Raw genomic sequence first — 17,917 nt, forward strand, 5'->3', positions numbered from 1 at the left:
AATGCGAGAGGGTTTAAAAACATCTTAAGAACATATTGGGGAGCCAAAGATAATCCTTTCTCTCTCTCCCCCCCCCCCTATGCAAAGCTATTCGGGAAGACCTGCGTCTCTGCAGCAGAGGCAGTTTTTCTTTCCAGCCAAACTGCGAAGTCAGTGTTGCGATTGAAGCAAAGCGCAGCCCACAATAACAACTACTCCTTGTCCTCGGGCTCATCTAATAGTTCCACAGGTCCCAGGAAAGAGAAGACGTCCCCCACCCCACCCAGTGTATATACGAAGGATGCTGAAGCTGGATGCCTCTTATGCACCCCGATCCCCCCCCCCCCGCCATATACTGCAGTAATCCCAAACGAGAACCGCTCGCTTTCATCCGACTCATTTGGTGAACATCCGCTAGAGAAAAACCCACAAACGACGACAAGGGGCAGGTGGGGGGTTAGGAAGAGAGGCAGCGGTCTCATTTTTATCGACCCAAACTCTCTCTCTCTCTCTTTAAAGAAAAGGAAAAAAAAAAAAACTCTTTTCGAAGCTCCTCTGTTGTCTACATAAACACACGGACACAGCTCCTCTCCCGTCTGAAAGAAAGTCATCTACTTACTGCATAAATGAATGGGTATCCTTCAGCACCTGGCGCGCGGCTGCGGCGATCGATTTATGTACACCATTCACTTAGCTTCATTGATCTCCAGCTGCAACATACTTACTTTCTCTTTTGCTACCCAGTAAATGTAAGGTTCGAAAGGGGCCGAGGCGATAGAAGGGATCGACGGGGCCTTCACCCAATAGGCGTTCTCCCCTGGAGGCTATTTTTTCCGCCTCTCGCGGAGATGCCAATGATTGGGAGCGAATGAGTAAGTGGGCGGAGCCGTTGGCTGCCCTCTCATCTCTTAAGGGTTGGTTTGGTCGCAGTCGCTTCGGGCTTTCTGTGTTATAACCTGCGGAGCGAGTGATGTCATTGAAGGCCAATCAAAAGCTCCAGTGGGCCAGCCTCAGCCGGAGAAGAGCAGTAGCAGCTGCTCCCTATTTACATTTAAACTTTACCAGGAGGATGTGGTTAACCCTTTCCTGCGCAGAATTGTCAGTCGCGCCCTTTAACTCCTTTTCCTCAAAGTGGCTTGGCTAACTGATTTTCCCCACTCCTTCTTTTCTTTTACGTTTCTTTTACACTTACAGGAGGGTTCAGCACTACTTTCTACTACTCTCCCTTTAAGATCTACCTCCCTCCCACTCTTTCAGTGAATGAATGAATCGGTGAATGAATCTCTCAGCCACTCAATTCTTCTTATCCAACGCGTAACCGCACCGGAGCCCATCGCTGACTGACAATTAGCTTTTCATTTGGAGCAGCCCTGGAGAAACAACAATCATTTTGTCCAGCTGTTATCTTTATCCACCACCGCTTGGAGGACAAGAGGACTAGGAAGACCACGTCCCCACTGAGTCTTTTAATTAGATTATGTGTTGTGATCTCCACAGAAGAGGATGCAGTGAGGTTTTACAGCAGTGCAACAGAAGAAAGGGAGTCAATCAAAGAGCAAACAACTACACCATAGTTAATAAGATGTAAATAAAGAACTGAAAATAACAATGCACCTTGTAGTTTTGAGAAATGGCCAAATAACACTTCCTGATCTCAGATTTCACCAGGTCTATGATTACTACTAGAATTAAACTGGTGCTCTTAGTTTTTCAGTCCTGGCTCTTTAATTTTGAGACAGCAAAGAGATGAGGCTGGTAGAATTCAATAATCCCATCATATCTGGGTTCTATTAACTGGGGAACCATTCAAAACTAGCCCTCTGAAGATGGCAACCTAATAAAAAGCATAAGGCAGCCACATCTAGCCTCACTTCTTCCAGCTGTGTTAGACAACTAGTGTCATTCCCCAAAAGCATGGTCACCGGACTATCAGATAGGGTACCTTAGTCATTATGAAACATTACTTCAGTATAATGAGTCAAGTCAGATATAGCACCCCCAGCCATATTTACACCCCATCTTGAAAGGTTATATTTCAAATCTGGTGATATATTTCTTCTATCTATCTATCTATCTATCTATCTATCTATCTATCTATCTATCTATCTATCTATCTATCTATCTATCTATCAATCATCTATCTATCTATCTATCTATCTATCTATCTATCTATCTATCTATCTATCTATCTATCTATGGTATCTATCTAATTTATGGTCTTCCATTTCACAAGAAGTGATCCTGAATGGCATACAGCAAAAATATAAAAAATAATAAAAATGTCAAAAACAGTCAAATTAAAAAATTAATAAAGCATAAAACACACAAGAGATTAGATAAACAAGGGAGCCACCTCAAGATTTCACCATTCCTCTAAGACACCCCACCCCCACCCCCCACCAGATGACATAACCAGGGTGTTGAGGAACTTCTGGAAAATAGATAGGGATGGAGACAACCTCACTTTGTGGGAGCGAATGTTCCAAAAGGAGGGTGCCACAGCAGAGAAGGTCCACCCCTTTTGGTCTGTCAGGTATAGTTCCTGACTGATGGAACACATAACATTGTATGAGTATTTGTTGCATAAAGCCCTAAGTGGATTTGACTCCCATTTTACTTGCAGGTTCATCTCTCCTGTCTGGGGTTTAGTAGTCAATTATGTGTTATCATTTCAAGATAGGATATTTAAATAGGCCTCAGAGGCAAACCTTCTTAGTAGAGGCCCCAACACTGGAGCAAAATTTATTCTCTGAGGTTCATTTGGCTACTATCCTGCAGGTATTTTATAGACTCTTAGAATAATCCTGTTTTCATAGGTTCGTGGGTATTAGTGAATGTATTAGACTGTTGTTTAAACTGTTATTATGGTTAAATTTTATTTTGGTTATAGATTTTGTTAGCTTATGGATTTTATAGTGGGTGGAGGGCTTTTTATGATTGCTATATATTTCATTTTCTTATTTTGGTACATTGTCTTGTGACTTATTTAAGCAATATAAAAGGAGAATTACCACTTTCAAATATTATAGTCTGTAGCTGTATTGGTGAATATAAATTTACATATTTTTATATAAAATACATTATAAATTAATGAATACAAATAAAATATAATGTTTATTATAAATATAAATAAAACTATAAAATCAAATATTATATACTATGTGTTATGATTTCAAACATTCAATAACATTCCAGCTAGACTAGCAGAATATGTTACATTACAGGACTGGATTTGATGTACATTAAAAAAAGAAAAGAATGCATATAATTAGATATTCAGTTGTCAGATATGGGGGAAATAACCAGATAGGTTAATACTGGAAATCTTCTCTATAAGACCAATAGTAATGTGGAATTTCAAATAACCACTAAAAGAATCAGACTATTATTCTGTATGATATAAAATTGGATATGTTAGGATTTAAATTTTTCAATGGTTCTCATTTTGTATGCTATGCTCAAAAAGGTACATTTTTTAAAAAAAATCAGTCATTTGTTTACCCTTTCTAAAGATTGTGTAGGATGGATAATTAAATATCTGTAATCTTTGTGCCAGAATTACTGTCAATATTTTTGTATCAATACTTTACAAAAATATTGGTCAGCAGTTGTAGGATCTTTATCCTTACTGTCTTCAAAAATCAATCACCATTATATAAGCTTCACTGATAGAGGATGGGAAATTTTATACAAAAAGGACTTCCAATAATACTGAGGAAAAAGACATAATACACATCTTTTAATACTCAGTGAAATAACGATCAAGTTCAGGAATTTTTTTCTTCTTTTGTGTCTTGTAATTATGTCTGTATTTTTGGATATCCTTAGGAAGAACTATATTGATTAATTTCTCCCTCAGTTGCTTTGATTCAGCTCTGTACAACCAAAAATAAAAATAATTTTTGGAAGAGGCTGAATCTTCTGAAAAGAACTACATGCATCTGCCAAACAATTTTGAGGAAAAAATAATTCCGTCTTAATTATCTGAGATTATTTTTCCCAAATGATATGATTTAGAAACAAATGTTATAATAGAACTGGGAGACCTATGACCTTCCAATTTTTTTGTACTGTAATGTCTATCTTCCTTTTTTAATAAGGCAAACAGTCAGTGGGGATAGAATTTTAAATTGACAATGTCTGAAGGATGACACGTTTATTGGTTTTATATTCAAGTAACATTTTCCAAGTTAATTTATAGGATTTCAAGTAGTTTTTGACTTACGACCACAATTGAGCCAAAAATTTCTGTTGCTAAGTGAAACATTTGTTAAGTGAATTTTCCCAAATTTATGACCTATCTTGCCACTGTTGTTAAATGAATCGCTGTAATTGTTTAGTGAGTAACACAGTTGTTAAGTGAATCTGCCTTCCTCATTGACTTTGCTTGTCAGAAAGTCGCAAAAGGGGATCACATGATCTCCAGGACACTGCAACCATCATAAGCATGAGTCAGTTGCTAAGCATCCAAATTTGACTATGGGGATGCTGCAATGGTCATAAGTATGAAAAACAGTCTTAAGTCATCTTTTTAGTGCTGTTGTAACTTTGAACAGTCACTAAATGAACTGTTGTAAGTCAAGGACTACCTGTATTAGAAACCTTCTGAATTGGCCCAAGGCTACTGTAGCATCATTATTCCTATTCTGACCACTTATGTGTTTGTGGGAAGTCCAAAAGTAGATCTTGATACAATATTCCTGCCTACTGTTTCTTCCTAGCAATTTTTAATCATTTACTCAAAGTGTCTAACCTGATATTTGCATATAGGTCAGGAATGAATAACTTTTTCAGGCTGAGGACTACAGATGAATATACAAAGCAACTACTTTTCAAATAATACAGTGGGAGAAAGAGAAAGAAATAGGTGGAGCCAAACAGGTAAAAACTAAATTTGACTTCATTACATTTACATGTCTGAATTAATGAATTAATTCTGTGCTGTTCAGAGGAGTCTTTTCTTTAGTTGATCTTTAATATTCTCCCAATTTAATTGGATGACCCTGAACTGAAGTACAATGAAAGAAGACATTTTTATCACCAGTCTCTTTTCTCTACAGCATGAATCCTTTTATGAATCTCTATACTTTCCATCTTTGTCTTTATTTTTTTTTTCCTAATCACAAATTCCTCAGCACATTAGCCTTTCTTTGCGGCAAATATGCTTTGACTCTCTGACCATTTGATTGCAATAATTCAGTACGTGAAATGATGAACTGCAAAGTGGTACAATGTGAAAAAGAAAAAAGAAAGGACAGAGATGTACACTACAAAGGGTTCTTCAGGAATTATGCCAAGCTGTTTTTATCCTGTTTTTATTATTATTTTTTTATAACTCAAGGTGCCGAACATATCCAGTATTCCTTCTTCCTCTCATTTTCCTCACAATCCTGTAAGACGAGTACAGTTGCGAGAGAGGGACTTGCCCAAGGTCATCCAGCTGGCTTTCTGCATAAGGCAAGTCTAGAACTCATACTCTTCTGGTTTTTAGCCTAGTGACTTAACCACCAGAACAAACTGACTCGGGTTTTTTTTTCGTTTGGTCATAAAAATAATGCCTATTTGTAACAGTGTCAGTTCCTTGGTAGTTTTTATAGTTTTCTACTGCTTCCAGATGAACCTGGTGCCTCTCATTGTAGACACTGTAGAAGGACAGCCATGTTAATCTACAGTAAATCTATGGATTTACTTCAGCCAATTGTAGACAGGGACAAGACCCACAAGAGGCAGAACAACATCCTAATATGTCCTGACAGTCTGATTCATGCAACACATTCCCCATGCCATGCACCAATCTGTCATTTTTTCTTGATGATGCTGGGGAGCATTCAATAACAATCCTGCCTAGCACATTTCATGAATAGCTCCAGCAAAATAATGAATACATAAAATTTGCAAATAAATAAATACTTGGAAAGAAGATATTTGATACAGGAAGGGGTGAATGCTTACAACAGCCAGGTAGGGCTTGAATGGGATGAATAATCCATTCTTTCTATAGCAGTCTTATATTCTCAGTGACATATCTCTCATTGCTCCTCAAGATCAAAAGCAGCTCCCCTAATCATGCTAGGACTGTGAAGAAGATATGGGACTGGAAACACAGCATCCATTTGACTCACTAAAACAATTTCATCATTTTCTAAAATTGTGTGGCTGCTGCAGAGAGGCTTATGTTGAATCCATCGGTCCTTGGAAGCACAGGGGGGTGCTTTAATGAGTCACACACAAGATGATACACTTAAGTTGTCAAGCCTTTCAAAGCATCTCTTCCAGACTTAATCTAAAGTTCAGTCTTAACCCATATTGCCCGTGAGCGGTGCTCACCATGAGTCATGCAGCAGATTCTTATTGGGCATTCTGAGTCTGAAAGCAAAGAGTTATGAAAAGAAGCAGAGGACTCCATGCTAGAATCAGTCGCATAGGCATCCAGTTGTGTGATTGCTTACCACGGGGAAGATGAGAGGTTGATCAAATAGTTGTCTGAGCCCAAGAGAAACCATCAGCTCACAGATACCCAGACATGTAGCTTTCTCCAGCTGTAGTTGGGCACACATGTTAGTAGAATAGGGCCTAAATTTTGGCTTCAGCTAATCCAATAGCAATCACTTTGACTGGGCCCTACAGTGTTGATATACAAACATTAATCATAACAAAACATGCTACTAATAACTAAATAGAAGGAGGAGCCAATATTTTATATTTGCAAGGAAAAAAGCCAGAAGGGTGTAGGACTTTGTTATAAGATTGAGGATTCCATTACAGAAAGAAGAATATACAGTAAATAAACAAATGTTGTTGTATAGCTCAACATTTCAGTTCAGTTTATAAAGAACAAATATAACAAAAAACTTAAAAAAAAAACTTCTGAGAAAGCTGGAATATTTGGAGAGCAATTCAAAATTGGCACCAAAACCCAGGGGAAAAGATGTTTGTGTATGTGCATGATATTTTAGACTTGTATGTATGTCAGAAAACCATGACTGAAACGCTTGGCAAAAATTACTACATCTGGTTATCTTAAGTGAAAATGCTAACAAATGTGTGTTCTGCATAGATTTCCCTTTATAAAATTCATAGCATTTACCTTAGTTTTCAGAACTAATCCACCCTCTCCAATTCTGTTTCTTCCTGTCATATAAATATACCAGAAGCTTTATTAGTTAAAATATTCTCAGTATTTCTATGGTGAAGGATTGTTGGGATAGGGAGATCATGAACACAGCTTATGGGAGTGGGTGGCTATAATAAATTTAAATAAATATTAGCTAAAATAATAATGGAAGAAACAGAGAATGGGATGGGACATTTCTTTCCATAGTTATTTTGCTGCTATTTTTTTAAACCACACTATCTGGAAGAAGTAGTTATGACTATATCTCATTCAGTTAGCCTAAATAATGATAGAGGAATGAAAGAAAGGGATGGGACAGTTGTTTTTGTTTTAATTTTTTTTTAAGTATGCTGCAATGCTACATCTTATTCTACCAACTAATGTTTTGTGAATCTGGAAATGGAATCCAAGGCCAAGTTCATATAAATGGATTGTTTATAAATCCATTGGAGACTTTTTGGGGACTGCAATATTTACAGAAGGCTGATAAAAAGTTGCAGTTCCAGGATGAGTTTTATTGTCTTTACTACTGTGTGATCACTGCAGTCTAGAGAAGCCTGCTTAGGATTTCCTGGACAGACAGACAGATGCTACGTGGCAACTTGGCAAGCTGGAGTGTGTGAGAACTATAATCCAAATATATGAAGGGCACCAGAATGTCTACCCTTCCACTTCATTTTCACCTTTAATTTTCACCCTAAGTAATGAGAAGTCCATTACCCTCTGGAAGAGTCAGTTTTAGGAAAAGAGGGCTAAAGGGCATAGTGTATTTCTCTCTCCAGTGGTTGCAAAATTAGACATCCAGAACTCAAGAGTTGTGATTGTACTACACCCTTTACTACCTAAGTCTATTTTATTCTATTGTGCTGTGCTTAGTTACCCTTTAACTTCAGTGTGTTGTTCAAAATCAGTTTAGTTAATTTATATCAACTATAAGCAAGTTAATATGAAACAACCAGTGTTTTATATGAAGATTACCACGCTACAGTACTGGGAAACTAAGGGATAAATATTTCCAGTACAAAGTAGCCTTGTTTACATATTGGCCTGGCTCAATCACAACACCAAATTCTGATTTTGCATTATAAGCATAAGGCTTTAACTTGTATGAGCCCTTTCTCTTCTTTAATCTGGCCATAAAGAGATTTAAAAATTGTTTCTATTTCCAGGTAACTAGTCTGTTTCCACAAAAGCCTACAATCTTACACAGCTTCACAAATACAAGCACTTTTTGCTGTTTATCTTCCCTTAGCATATACCTTCTGATAGTAATCATCATAGTAGTATGAACCATCTATCCTGACTAGCCATTAATAACTCTGTTTTTCACCAGAACCTTGGCCTTAAAATACTGCCATAGAACTTAAATATGTGCTAAGATTTTTCCCACAGGAAGTTAGACAAAGCCACCTGCTATGAATTGCACAAACCATAAAGATCGCCCACAATTTTCTGATGTTCACTGCATCAGTCATTCATGTCACATAAAGCAACCAAGTCTTAAAAGATTTTTTCCCTCCCCTCCCCCCCTCCAAATCAGGTTGCATCAGTTTGCTGTTAATAACAGCAGTTCCATTTCAAGATACTCTTGTTTTGCTTAGAAAAAAGAATGTCAGTATCCCTAACATCACTTCCTCTTCGGCCATCTCCCTTCTTAGAATTGCATATGCATGCTACTGTGATTCATATATGCAAAAAAGGAGAAAGTAATAGAAGATGAAATTAAGTAGAAACTGTTTATGAGACTCATCAAAAAGGTTTATTCTAAGACCGTTATTTTGACTTCTTTCCTGACATGACAACATTCGTTCTTTCATTTCTTCTTTAAATTATTTTTGAAGTTTTTGATCTACTGAGGATTAAATTTGCACGTGATTTTGCTTGCTGAAGCTCATGTTTTTAATCCACAGTAATTATCTAATCCTTGCAGGCTTAGCAAGGAATTCCTTCAATAAACATATAGGAGGCAATGGGGAAATGGAAGCAAAGGAAAATACGTGAGAAGGGTTAGAAATTCAGAGTAAGAAGATAGATTAGGAGTACTTAAACCTTAGCCCAAAGATTACTTTACTAAACAATGTTGCCAGATGCTTAAATGATTAATTTAGGTGACCTTTGGTTAGCACAATCAGTTCATTTACCTAAAAGGGTAAATATTCTTTGTATGAGCAATTCCAAAAAAACAGTTCCTAGAAATGTATCCACTGGAAAAGTTGATTTAAAAAAAATATGGATTTGCTTCCATGAAGATCATACATAGGCAAGGTTATATAGTTCAAACATGATGGCATCCCTCTCTCCACCAGGGATCAAAAAAATCAAGATGGTAACCATGGCCCTGTGACTAAAGCCCTGCTCCTTTTTCACATGCATGCCATGTGCAGTGCAATAAAAGAGAACAAGGGTTTGATTCAGTGGTGGGATTCAGCTGGTTCACACCGGTTCAGTAAAACCGGTAGCTAATTTTTTGTTGACTTCAGTGAACTAGCTGATGCCTTAGCCTTTTTTTGCAAGGCCCAGAACAGACCGTTGGAAGTGTGTGGACGCCACTTCCGGAAGTCCATTCTGAGCCGGGGAGGCCTCCCAGGCCCAAAATGGCCCACCAGAAGTGCGTCCACACAGAGAATCGGTTGTTCAGGTATTTGAATTCCACCACTGGTTTGATTGGGTACTTACAACTACCATGTTGACTTTCTGATTCTCTGCACAATGCTCTATACTTCCATTAAGGCTCTGCAGTACTTCAGAACTGCTAGGATGGCATCTGGCTGTGATTACTCCAAGCAAACCATTCTTTTCCCAGCATCAGACAGCTGCACAGTTGTGGGAAGAGTGGTGGCTGCTTTAAGGTGTTGCAGGCAGTTGCAGGAGCTGTTTGCTTTAAATAAGAGATGCTACACAGTCCTTTTCTTTACATTGCAGGCTTAGTGTAAGTATCTTGTTTGCAAAATCATAGACATCTGCAAGTTTTCCTTGTAATGTGTTCTATGTAGAAAAAAAAAAAGATGACCCACATGCTACTAATCTCACAATGCTGGGGGGGCGGGGGGAGAAAGAGTAAAGAACATCATTGATTCACAGACCTTGCCCAAACTGTCAGAAATCCTCTCAGTCCAACTCCAAATGTAATAAATTGCTTGCAGCTACCCTGTTTCTATATTCAGTTTCTTACTTTGGATTCTATGCATTTATATGATTAAGTGCATTAAAGAATAAAACGTGTGCTGTAGCTATAATTCAGAACTATAGTTAAGCCACCTCTTTCTTTGAAAGACCTGCTAAGATCACAGCAGTCTAGACAAAATATAGGAGCCAAGACATAGAAAGAAACAGTTTTCCAAATGAAGAACTAAACTCTATAAAGTCACAGCATTCAAACAAACAAAAATAGCATCCCCAAAAGATCAGAGGTGTCTTAAATATACTGTAGCTGAGTCAGAATCAAGTCAGCTCAACAACCATGGACAGTATGAGATCACACAAGTGTTACTGATACTTGAGTGAAGCGAGGACCCCCTGTGGCAGTACCCTGATCTGATGACTTCCTGCTAGACACTTAGATATACAGTACATAAACTTTAAAATGGATCTCTCTCCTCTCTGAGACATAGTTACATGACTGTGCAATCTGACCACTGCTGTTTATTTGCAGCTGAATCCTATTTGTGCTTATATTGAAATAAGACAATCTTCTACAAATCATAGCACTTGGAACACTACTGATTTTTTAAAAGAAATTTCCTCTTTTATTATATTAAAATAGTATTACCTTAGAGAAAGGCTAGACAATATAGCAAAAACACCATCTGGTGGAATAAGATTTTTTTCAGTTTCCTTTTGTTCCATATTTATAGGGAAAACTACTACTTGAAAAGAGGGTCTAGCTTACCTTTTGGGTAGATTGGAGAGGGCTCTATGATGATAGTAACTCTTTTTTTTTTTTAAAGATGAGCTTCCACTTCTGGGATCTCTAGATCAAAGTCATAAAATTTAATTGGATATTAACTATTCAATAATGCTAGAAAAAAAAGTTTTGTCTGCTTATTTCTCTCCCCTCTAATTTTCTGTTTAAATATGTGGGCTGATAGAATCCGTGAAATTATTTACTGCTGTATTTAGTTGAATTGCTTGTACTGCTTGAAAATATTGAAATACATTCTGCATTATATTTTGTTAAACAGAAAACTTCACATTGTGGCCTTAATATAAAATCCTTGTCTGATATAAACCTAGGGTTATCATACCTAAAGTGCAAAAATCCAGATGGCAGCAAGCAATTCAGATAATATATATATTTAAAGGTCATCTGGATTTTTGGAGTTAAATTCTAATAAACCTGATATTAATCTCACGTAAAGCAACTGCCTACCATCTACTGAACAGTTAAGAAGAAATTAGAGCAGAATGTTTCTCATGCCATTCTCAACTGCAGGATAATCCAGAATGAGCCATATTGAGCTATAAGAGAGACATATATCTTCTATTGTATATTAATTCATACTGTTTACATTTTGATGATTGCCTTGCTGCCTATAAAATAATTTGTGTGCATGGGACAGTTCACTAGTAATCCTTATTTGAAATTTCTTATCTGTGTTGTTTTGTAATCTGTTCAGTACATTTATAGATAGAATAATGCTTTCATATTTTACCACTAGTGGTAAATTGATATTAATCAGATTTTACAGATTTGTGCTTCCTTAGGATACGCACTTCCTTGGGACTGAGTCAGACTGAACTCAGGGGGAACAAATGTACCCAATCACCTTTCTAGTTGAATCCTGTTCATCAGTAATTCTCACTAAGTCAAGGGATTCATTCTTAGATCATCATACATAGATGGCTTCTCCAACCTGGTTCCTTCCAGATGTGTAAGGTTTGCAATGCTCAAATATCCAGTCTAACTAGTAGCAGAAGATACACATCATCCTAGACTAAGCAACCTTTAAACATATGATCTCTATACTTCTGGATAGTGCCCTAACTCATATATAGAGTCCCTCCCACCCTTTCAACAATCCTCTAAAGCACAGGTGTCAAACTTGATCGTGTCATGTGACATATCATGATGTATTGTGACGTTTTTTGCCTTTGCAGAGCCGGGGTGGGCATGGCCTGTGTGTGACGCATCCGGCCCATGGGCCACCAGTTTGATACCCTGCTCTAAAGCATGCTGGCTGGACCATCCTGGAAGTTGATGTCCACATGTCTTAATGTTGCTAAAGCTGAGAATTACTACTCTAAAATATGGAAATCTAGAAGATACCATTTTGTCAAAAGTCACCCAGTGCCTTTTTCAGACAACATGACTAAGGCAGCTACTGCCCAGGGCAAATAAGTCATCCCCAAGCTACAGTGTACCCTAAAGAATGAGTCAGTCAAATGGAGAGCAGTCATGTTTGACATTCTCCCAACTGCTGCTTTAACATCCCGACATTCTATTGGTTTGCTGCTGCTGTTGTTTCTTTCATAAAAGTAAACAGAAAACCCTTATGGCCCATTTGAGATTGACTTCACTTCAGATGGAGCCAAGGGACATACTAACCCTCTTTGTGAAAAATAGGACAAGAGAGGTGGAATGCTTAGAGCAACCCAGTTGTTACTAGGCTTCTCTAGCAATTCATTTATGTTTAAAAACAGAATAGGGTAGAAGGATAACACTCAGTTAATCTTTTCCATCTTTTTGGCATGAAACACTGACCAGAGCAGTTAAGTCTCTACATGTCCACTGGGAAGATTCAGGCTAAAACTGAGCTCTTGCATTACAATGCTGACACAACACTGTAACATATATACCCCTGCCCCAATTAATGGTGGTGTGAATTAATTTTAGAGCATTGAGATACTGAGAATCCAAAGTTTTTCCTCCTACTCATTATAGTCTCATTTCAGAGGTTTCCTCCACCACTGGAGTACAGAAGAAATGAGAAAATGTCTGAATTCTAAAAGCTTCCAACTTGAAGACAACCACGTGCATGACTAACAAAACAGAAACTTGAGAGGGAGCAGACTTTAGGATGGAAGGCTAATTTGGGCCTTATGATCATGTTTTATTACTGCCATAATATCCAGAAACATGTAGGAGCACCTGGTTTTGCCTGTTTGTGCCTAGGTGGATCAGATTCACCTGTGTGGATGCTGCCTTTTCCATCAGAGCAAAGTGGTAAGTAATACTTTAAAAAGGTGCTGATGTAGCATCTTGGTCATTGTGCTGAGGTAAAACAACCCCTTGCTTGCAACAGGAAACTTTTACTAACCCAACTCAGGCATAATATTAGTGAGTAGATGCCATTGTGCACCCTTCAGCATGTTTCCTCATTTTGCTGGTGATTAAAAAAACCTCCCGTCTCGCCTTTGTTTATTTCGCTTCATGGAGTCACCAGTCTAGAAGTCAGCTCAGATGACCATGTTTGTCCCATACAACATTATTTGTAGGAAAGTTAGGTATCATATTCATTTAAGTGTTTTTGCCATAACTAGTCTCTGTCACTTGATTTCACAAAAATAATTGAAAAGATAAATTGTACTTTTTCAAATGTTGCTGTTCCATTGCTGTCTGCAATTGTCAAATCAAAAGCACCAACTGTCAGACTGTTGAAATGTTTCATGGTGGAGTAACAATCTGTGGAAGTGAGAGAAACCCTCAACATCTTGAGATTGTGAGATGCAAACAGTTATGACAGTGGAGAGATAGGCTCTGGAATTCTCCAGCTTGTTATATTGTGTATAGGAGGAGATGTTCCTATGATCTCCCAGCTCATCTTACTGTTAGGCAGAGGATGTCAACTATTTAAACTGTTAAAACAAGAGGCCATGAGTTCAAGTCTCACCTTTGTCATGAAAGCCAGCTGGCTGCTTTTAATATTTTTTTATCTTAATCACTCTTTCTTTGTCCCTTTCCCTTGTTTTCTCTTGCAAATATTTGGAACTGAATGTATTTTTCATATCTACCACAGTTCACCTATAGCATCAAAAAGGATATGCAAGATTATTCATAGTTTCTTTCTTAATATCTTACCAAATAAAGAGCTGTAATTTGAAATGAAAATAATGAAGAAATGCAAGGTGTCTATGGAGATTCTCAGTCATCCAAGTCATAGTTATCCCAAAGATGTTTTTTTTTTCATGAGGCAACTGGACTTCCTTGTTTTTTTCTTTGAAGACATTTCACTTCTCATCCAAGGAGCTTCTTCAGCTCTGACTGGATGGTGGGGAATGGAAAGATTTATACTCCTTGCAGACAGTTGTTCATTTGCATTCTTTTTAGCGAGTCGTTAATGCTACCTGGAGGCTTACCTCAAGGTCACCTGAGTGGTGCAAATGTGTGCGGAGCCTTCTTGGAACTGTTAAAAGGACTGTATTGTAGACTGGAGATAAATGTTGTTGTATCCCTCCCCCTCTGTTGAGAGAGGGCTGTTCAATTTTGACATAGATGACCCCTCTTTCAAACCAGTGGTCCTCTCTGTCCAAAATGTGAACTTTGCTGTCTTCAAAAGAGTGGCCTTTGTCTTTTAAATGCAGATGGACTGGTGAATCTGGTCCTGATGGGTTTGTTCTCCTATGTTGTGCCATACATTTATGAAGTTGTTTCGTTTACCCAATATATAGATCTGCACATGGCTCACTGCACTGTACTGCATATACCACATTGCTCAGTTTGTGTCTGGGTGTTTTATCCTTGGGGTGGACAAGCTTTTGCCTTAGTGTATTTTGGGTTTGAAGTGTGCACCATTCAGGTGACCCCGGGGACACAGATAAGCCTCCAGGTAGCATTAATGACTCACTAAAAGAATGTAAATGAATAGTTGACTGCAAGGAGGATAAATCTTTCCATTCCCCACCATCCAGTCAGAGCTGAAGAAGCTTCTTGGATGAGAAGTGAAATGTCTTCAAAGAAAAAAACAAGAAAGTTCAGTTGCCTCATGAAAAAAAAACATCTTTGGGATAAGAAATGCAAGGCTTTTCTTAGGTTATATTATATTATTATTGTATGATGTTTTAATACGCTGTGAGCCGCCCTGAGTCCCATGGGGAGAAGGGCGGCATATAAATCCTGTTAAATAAATAAATAAATAAATAAATATTATAATAAACATTATTGTTTATATTTACAGCAGCCAAATGGAACCGACTTTCTGAATATTTATTTGCATTACATGATGTCTTATGCTGGATGTAAACCTAGACAATAACTTATGAATCAGTCAGTCCCACTTCAGTGAACAAGAGGCTTCAATTAAGGTATTCACTCAGGTAAGGACAGATCAGCAGCTGCTACATTCTGTACATATGAACAATGCTCAAAATATTGAAACAAGTGCAATTTCTCTGTCATTTTCCATAGTTAACTGTAACTTAAAGTGGAATGAGACAGCAGGCTGCAATTGTATACTTTCAGAAAAGATTGGATTGAATAGAACTATAATTCTACTCTTGAAGTGGAACATTCAATTTCAGATGATTCCTTCTTCTCTACAAAATATTCCATGGTTATTGGAGAGGGTTAAAAGAGGATTGATCAACAGGAAGGCCAGGGCAGATTAGAAAATGCTTTGAATCAATACAATCAATACAATCCAACATTCTGATGGGCCCTTTAAAATCTGTGCTCAGTTTACATTGATTCTTGAATTGGCTTGGGTATTCCCCCCTTCTGTTTTCAATGGGAGGAAATATTTGTTCTCCAGGTGTTTTGGCCTATAACTTTCTTAAAACACAATGTGTAGAGTCCAAAGCCAGGAATATGGGAAATGTAAACCAAAACCTCTGGTAGAGCCCTGGGCTTAGCTGATTTTATTCAGTACTTGTGGCAGAGTCAATATCTAAACCCTGAACACCTATATAAGTTAAACAATGCAAAGCCCTTTCTTATCTGAAATGGAGGCATTCAGCCATTGCTGGGCTCCAGATTAACTTTCAAGGAATGCTGACCTGAATTAGTGCAAAGAAGATGGAAAAGCAAGGACATCAACTTGGCAACCAAATGTAGGTTAGTCCACTTTATCGTGTTCCCCAGAGCTACCTATGGTTGTGAAAGTTGGACCTTAAAAATGCAAGACAAAAAGAACATTGACTCATCTGAGCTGTGGTGCTGGAGAAGGCTCCTACGTATTCCTGGACAGCAAAGTTGACTAATAAGCAAGTACTGGAGTGTATAACAGCAGACATGTCACTGGAAGGCATAATCACAAAATTGCATCTTACTTATTTTGACCATGTCATGCGGGAAAATTCACTGAAGAAAGAAGTTATGCTTGGAAGAGTTAGCAATAAAAGGAAATCAGGCCGCCAACGAAGAACAGGTGGCTGGACACCATCAAAACTGACACCAGCCAGAGTATAGAACAACTAATAGCAATAGCAATAGCCAGTGCTTTTTTTGTAAAAAAAAAAAAAAAAAAAAAANCTTGCGGGACTGGCCTAGGGGAATTTTTAGAGGGGGTTTTAAATTTATCTTAATTGGATCAAATTCAAATATTTCCCTTTTAATTAATTTTAACCTGTAATGTTATTTTTGTATTTTTATCTGATTGTTAGCCGCCCTGAGTCCGCAAGGAGAAGGGCGGGATATAAATTTAATTAATTAAATAAATAAATAAATAAATGAGTCAACCTTGAGCCAGTGAGACTCGAACTGCCAAACTGCTGGCAGCCAGGAGTCAGCAGAAGTAGCCTGCAGTACTACATTCTAACCACTGCACCACCACGGCTGGATATAAATAAATACAATAAATAGGTGACATAAAATAAAACTGCAAACCTCAAATTTAATGGCTGAATAAATTCTTTCTTTATATCATATTAAGGATATCAAATAGAAGAATAGGTATCATAGTTTCCAAGGCCCCAGAATCTTAATAAGAAATGACACTAGGGAGTTGATGTTTGAAAATCTCCTCCCTAGGAAGGACAAGAAATAATTTAAAATGGGCTTCTGTAAAGGAATTCCTCCCCTATTAATCTTTGATTACAGATAGCCCTTGACTTACATTCATTTAGTGACAATTCGAAGTTATAACAGCACTGAAAAAAGTGACTTATGACTGGTTTTCAGATTCACAACCATTGCAGCATTCCTGTGGTCATGTGATCAAAATTCAGGTGCTTGGCAACTGGCAGGTATTTATGACAGTTGCAGTGTCCCAGAGTCATCATTTGTAACTTTGCCAGCTGGCTTTTGACAAGCCAAGTCAATGGCGGAAGCCAGATTTGCTTAATGACTGCATAATTCACTTAACAACTGCAGTGATTCACTTAACAACTGTGACAAAAAAGGTCATAAAATGGGGTGAAACTCACTTAACAACTGCTTTGCTTATCAGTGGAAATTTTGGGCTCAATTCTAATATTATATTATTGCATTACTATCTGTAATACATATCTGGATCCAGGGGGATCACCTACTTGATTATATTTTTTGTTAATCAAGTCCATTTGTGATTTGACACTCTTCTACTTGCGTGCATGTCAAAGCAGAAATCAATATAAAACAACTTCCCTTTATCATATCAGATAGCAGCACATGGTTCTTGGGTATCTGTTTCCTTTTTTAATAGCAACCCTTCTGTAAATGAGAACAGCCACAATTTGTGAAGCAATTTTTTTTGCGGGGGGAGGGGAGGAAGTCTCACCAGAATGACAGGTTTCCTCAGTCTGAAGATATGATATGTAAAATACATTTCAGGATTGCAAAATGAATGCAGTAATTTTCCTGATAATGACCCAGTGAGCTAGTCATCTGATGAGAGGTGCGGGCAATAGAGCAAAGAAATCTGGCTGTTTTGTATGGATAACAAATGGCCACTCCTAATGGCACACTATCAA

General features: G+C 37.7%; 1 protein-coding gene across 1 annotated transcript in view; it reads right to left on the bottom strand.

Moving 5' to 3' along the window:
• Window positions 1–694, bottom strand: part of DUSP10 (dual specificity phosphatase 10) — a 31,777-nt gene extending 31,083 nt beyond the window's left edge. Inside the window, exon 1 of the mRNA XM_015831920.1 lies at window positions 599–694. The gene's annotated coding sequence lies outside the window, so the exon portion shown is untranslated. The remainder of the gene's footprint in view (window positions 1–598) is intronic.
• Window positions 695–17,917: the final 17,223 nt, after the last annotated feature.

This window comes from Protobothrops mucrosquamatus, unplaced genomic scaffold (genome assembly GCF_001527695.2).
Source record: "Protobothrops mucrosquamatus isolate PMUCROS unplaced genomic scaffold, P.Mucros_1.0 scaffold_289, whole genome shotgun sequence".
Lineage (NCBI taxonomy): Eukaryota > Metazoa > Chordata > Lepidosauria > Squamata > Viperidae > Protobothrops > Protobothrops mucrosquamatus.